This window comes from Sitodiplosis mosellana, unplaced genomic scaffold, assembly GCF_009176505.1.
Source record: "Sitodiplosis mosellana isolate CC-2019 unplaced genomic scaffold, AAFC_SMos_1.0 Smas_scaffold_1229, whole genome shotgun sequence".
Taxonomy (NCBI): Eukaryota; Metazoa; Arthropoda; class Insecta; order Diptera; family Cecidomyiidae; genus Sitodiplosis; species Sitodiplosis mosellana.
This window is the reverse complement of record NW_022596471.1, coordinates 1-5,905: the sequence shown is the minus strand read 5'-3', so window position 1 is coordinate 5,905 and position 5,905 is coordinate 1. Positions and strand designations below refer to the sequence as shown.

At 35.6% G+C, this 5,905-nt stretch overlaps 1 long non-coding RNA gene across 1 annotated transcript; it reads right to left on the bottom strand.

The window, feature by feature from the left end:
- Window positions 1-2,500: 2,500 nt before the first annotated feature.
- LOC129571078 (uncharacterized) lies at window positions 2,501-3,000 on the bottom strand. Its single transcript, XR_008688211.1, has 3 exons — window positions 2,808-3,000; window positions 2,696-2,711; window positions 2,501-2,590 (listed from the first exon to the last, which is right to left on the bottom strand). It is a non-coding gene; the product is annotated as an uncharacterized LOC129571078 (long non-coding RNA).
- Window positions 3,001-5,905: the final 2,905 nt, after the last annotated feature.

Below are 5,905 nucleotides of genomic sequence, written 5' to 3'. Positions count from 1 at the left end.
ATTGGCAGTGCAACCACGAGAAACAATTGAACGTTCTCACTTTGTTAGTCACAACGGTATCATTTTCATGGGTTAAATCTGCTGTGATTTTGTGTGACTCTTCGAAAATTTTCGATAGGCAATTTGCTTTGTCGGTGTCATCAAATGTGCCTTTGGTGATACTCTTCAATTTGTTGTCCCAAAATTTATTGCATTCCGATTTGACTGTGATGTTAATTTGCTTTTGGAGTCGATTCAATTCACTCTTCAAATTACTTTTCATCGCAATCATTTCAGATAATCATATAACTGTGCATGGGCTAATGAAAAATAAAATGCATTCTTCTCAAATTTTCAAATTTATTCGGTTCTTTTGTTGAAAATCAAATGTCAGAGGCAAAAAAAGAGACGGTATTCAGCTTTTCCAGGCACCTGAAACCCCTTTTTTCAAGCCATTCTTCTTTTTTGATTACGTTTTACATTTGGCTTCAGGATCCAATCAAGCAACGGTGCAATCGGTTGAAAAATAACTGGCTTACCACCCGAATGAAATATGGTCATACCCACGAGTTTGTTATTCTTTTTTGAAATCATTGGACCTCCGAACGTAGAGGGAGTTCCCATGCTTCCATTTAAAGTGTAACACATCAAATGATTTGCATCAAATGCAGCGCTATATTTCGGTTTGCATTTGGCGCCATCCAAATACTTTGTATCATAACGCCTCGTTCTCATTGTTCCATCCACTATCATATCACCGTAGACAGTGACCATTTCGGACGGGTCATTCATTTCGTAATCTTTGTCCACCAAATCGATGCTGCCGACGTTATCGTTGAACTCCAACGGTTCTTCAAGTGTAATCTTGGCAACGTTAAATGCGAATCCCGACGATGCGTATTTCTCATGAATTTCTATCTGGTCTTCAGTGACTTTAAGTTCTGTCGCATTTCTTGATAGTTTATTAACAGTTACGTAGACATATGGGGCGCCGTGCACACTATGCGCACAGGTCAAAATCTCCGTTTTCGACAAAATGATTGCATTAAATTTTAGTTGAGCATTTTCGCCAGCATCGGCAAAATCTTTTTTGTAAGCAGTAAGAAATTCTGTAATAGAAAAACATCTCCGAATGAATGAATATTTATGTTTATGAATCATGAAAAATCTCCACTTTTGCCTCTCCTCTATTTAAAATTACAAAAAGTGACGTTAGAAACGGTTTGATTTAGTTCAAATTTCGAATGCACACTTACTTGCCGGTGCCAATATATCGGCTATAAATTTAGCTTCGTTAGGTGTAAGCGGAGGTGGAATTGGTTTCACGCTCTAAAATTAATGCAAAAAATGATTTTGTCCGCGTTGTTGAGAATAAAAATTGGGGCATTGTGATTAGATACCTTTGGGTCATGAATAAAATCAAGAAATAGAGTAATTGGAGAGAACATTCCGCGGCCACTTGTTGTGCCATAACCCGTAGTTATGCCCACGATTTTGCCATTTGTTTTGGAAACGACTGGTCCACCCGAATCGCCGTGTGTAATAATTTCGCCATCGTTCGTAGCTTCACCAGTTGTAAAGTACAAAGTCTGACTTGTCTTAAATGTGTTGGCTCGTTCGACACCAGATATATAGTTTGCATCGCAACGCCTCAATATCGATGGTCCGGTGTTGTTCAACACGCCATATCCATAGGCAGTGACCACTTCTGATGGGTTATTCAATTTGTAATCCTTATCAACGACTTCGATACTACCAACGGTATCGCTGAATTCTAACGGCGTTTTCAGTGTAATTTTGGCAATATCAAATGCACCAAAAATCAAATGACTATAATGAGGGTGCCATGCAATGTTCTCTTTTTCGATTTTGATTTTAATTTTCTGGTTTGCTTCTGATACAACTTTCGTATCAACTACCACATAAACATATGGGGTCTCATACACACAATGGGCATTCGTGATAATTTCCGTTTTCGACAGAATAAACGCGGTACACCTACGCCTGATTTTTCTATTGGCATCATTTGGGTGGTCTTTGTATTCATGCAAATATTTTGTAATAAAATCGTTTCATTCTCAGTAAAAGCAATAATATTTGAAGAAAAAATGAACACACACACAAAATTGCTAGGGGGAAACCGCGAATTCTTCATCTACAAAATTCGTTTCTATCATTCAGTTTTAATATCATCCTACCGTTGTATGTTGACTCAAATATTTGACTAAATCTATGATCCACTATGAACGATACTTTTGACCATCACAATGTGATGAATTTTCTGACAGTAAAACGACAACGCACAATTGAAAGTTATCATTTGCAGTGAATCGTTTCTGGAGAAAGTTCCAAAAATATCACAGTTGTAAATAATATATTGTTTGAAAAAAATTATAAAATCTAGCATTATTTTCAATTTTCTGAAGCGTGGTCAGCCCCTAGCAAAATTGATAGAATATTTGAATTTTTCGGACAAAAATTCACACGAAGAAAAAAGAAAATGATTCTAAAGCAGACTTACTTGCGGGGGCATGGATTCCAGCTACAAACTTTGCCTGTGACATGTTTTCAATCACTTCGCCCTTAAGAAGAGATTGCGAGAAAAAGCCATCTGTTCATTGGAAAAGAAGTTGGAATTTCGAATTGAATATTATAAAAGTCTGAAAAAATCTTTTGGAATCATAAAAAGCTAGTTCGAAAACCATAAACGCCTTACGTTTTCCTTGAAGTTCCTAGAAAAAGAAATTTCGTGTTAATTTTCATTTCTCAGGGAATATCGTATTTTATTGGATAAAAGTGAAAATGATAAAGGAATAGAAAGAACTTACCGAAAATTCAACGATAAATAGCACCGAAAACAAACCGTGTAGTAGCTTCATTTTAATTTGCCAACCAAACAGAGTTTTAACCTGTTGCACAATGATAGTAGAGAACCGTCTTGTACTTCTTTAGAAGATCCTTTGAATTCGTTTGGTCTTCCCCATGCGGTGCTGCCTCTTTTATACCATTCATCTACTAATAGCTGACACGTGAACTGCGTTGAATAATTTATAAATTGAGGTCTACTAACACTATGCAGCAAATTTCGAAAACGAAATTCTCCCAAAAAGAGTAGACTCATTTCCAAGGTTTTTTGGTCCACTTAATCCGAATCTGATGTGGAAACCGCAATGAACGTATCTTAGAAACTAGACGTGCCAGGACAAACTAACGCCAGATTTGGATTAAGTGGGCCCAAAAAACGTTGTAAATAAGTTCCCTTCTCTGTGGTCGTTTCTTGTTGTTGCATAGTGTAATCATATTCAGACACTAAATGAAGCTCAATAACAAAATTTCTCTGATGGACACGTGTAGCTGATACAATATGTGGAAATTGATAGAAAAAAATGGAATACGTTCGAAAACATTTTAAATTCAGATGTAACTGGTTCGTAATTTGGTTTTTATCGGCTGTTGTCAATTGTTTCAACACTTACTCATTGTTTTTTGTGTGCATTTTTGTTCTCTAGCCTGATGATGCTCCTAATAAGAGCGAAACTTTGCACAATAAACGAATAATCATTTTCGAAAACGGCTTTAGCCCAACACACCACTTTTGTGTTTGTTCAGATGGAATGAAAAAACAACAGCTAAACGTGTGCACCAGAGGAATTTAGTGCATGTGATGCTGGAGTGCACAGTGATGATATGAATTTACTTTAAGAGTACTTTTTTGTCCAATTCGTGGTGAAGGCTCATCATGTACATGTAGATGAGGCTGTGAGAATGAAAATGGCAATACAGGAATAAATATTCTGAAACGCATCAAGAAAAAAAATTCGCAAAAATGAATCATGAGTTCTGAATATGCAAAAGTGAAACATGAATTTACATGGGCAGTATAGGAGGTTCATGGTTCACTTTTGGGTATTCAGAACTCATGATTCATTTTTGCGAAGTTTTTTTCTTGATGCGCTTCAGAATGTTTATTCCTGATTTTTATCCTCGAAATAATGTAAGACATTTGCATAAAAAAACACGTTTTCTCTTCATTTCACACCTTTTCGTTCGATTTCTTTGCACAAATCAGTGGTTAAATTACATGTATATAGTACTTATGAGCTTGGCAACAACCCTATCTAACCACGATAATCGTATAATTGCGCAACGATCAATAGAAAATAAAATGAAATGCACTTTTCTCATATACTCGCATATTGTCTATTTAACTTTGAAATGGGATGACAGGGAAGAAGACAGCAAGAAATGAATTTCTCACCGCATAAAAACCCTCATTCGAAACAAAAACAGTTGAGAGAAATGGATAGTAAATAACAAGCAATGAGGACATTAATTCTTCGCCGTCACGCTCTGCAATAAGTTCAGCGATGAAATTAAAAGGAATGTTAGGATAAGTTCATTATATTCAATCTACCTTTGGATCATTGATAAAATCAAGGAAGAAGGAAACACAACCCCTGCACCACACTAACAAAACAAAGTAAAACATGAATTTGCGATGAGCGCATTCAGTGAAGTTCATTTCAATTCTTTACGTCGTTAGACGCACTCATGAACGCGACAAATTGAACGCATCAACAATGTTCCGTAATGAAAGAAACATTTTTTACTTATAAAAATGATGTTTATCACGTGCTACGCTCTCACAAAAATCAATTTTGCACATTCGTGACATTTTTATTTTTTTTGTCTACTTTATTAACAAATATAAAAAATATTCAATAATACATTGAACGATCTGTGTCACAACTTTTGACACTTGTCTCGTAGCGCTAGAAGTGAGCTGTCAGACGCTTAGATGCAGGACCTTCGGAAGGAAATGGGAAGAAAGATTCCGCGACCACCTGTTGACGTTCCATTTACACCCTGCTTTATGCCCATGATTTTGTCATACTTTTCTGTGACAACTCGTCCGCTAGGACCGCGAGGTGGTTCAACAATTTCACCATCCGGCGTATCTCCACTGGCCATGAAGAACACTGCCTGAATTAGGTTCGCGCACTACCCCATAACCATAGGTAGTTACAACTTCTGACGGATTATTATTATTATTTATTTGGTTTCTTCACGCTTACATCTAGTTGTACAATGGTTGAGATCTACTATTTAAATTACTATACAAATTATGGCCACATTACTCAGGGAACAATATTGGGATTTTTTTTCCAAGAATGTTGGGTTTCTAACTAAGTTACCAGTCCATACATATGCACTTTTAGGACCAAATATTTGTTATTTTTTGTCGATTGCAATTGTTTTTTTTTTCATTATATTAAGAGGTTATATCAATTTGAAGAGAAAAAGAAAGAACTAACTCTCTTTCTTAGGCGTTAGTTATTATAAATTAGGAGAGAAACGACTGCACGAACGATCACATAAGAACTATTTCCTTCAGTCGCTTTTTAAATGTGTAAAGAGAACATTCAATAGGCAATTGGTTGGCATATACCGGCTTGCCACTCATTTTTGAAAAAAAATATAGCTGAAAAAGCTGAAATTTTTACTCAAATAACTACAAAAATAGCTGACCAATAAAACGCCAAAAATGCAAACTAGTTCGTTGACCTTTTGTTTGCTGTTTTTTTTATGTTATTTGACCAAGTCTTTATTGTGGTAGACTTTAAAACATATAGATGCGCTTGAAGCTTGATTCTCGATAGCTCCAGGCAAAGCAAATGTCTATCGAAGCATGTGGAGAGTTATGTATGTCAAAATGGTTTCAAGTAATAAACACATTGAAATGACATCATTTATAACAGAGTTAAACTCAGTGAATTTCATTTGATTTTATTTTCTTAATTTATTTATTTCAAGCATACTGCTGGTGAATTTGTTATTGTTTGATTCATCTTTATATTCATGATAAATTCCTATGTTTGTTCCATTAAAACTAAAATCGATGACTAAAACGGAAAAAACGTAGAAG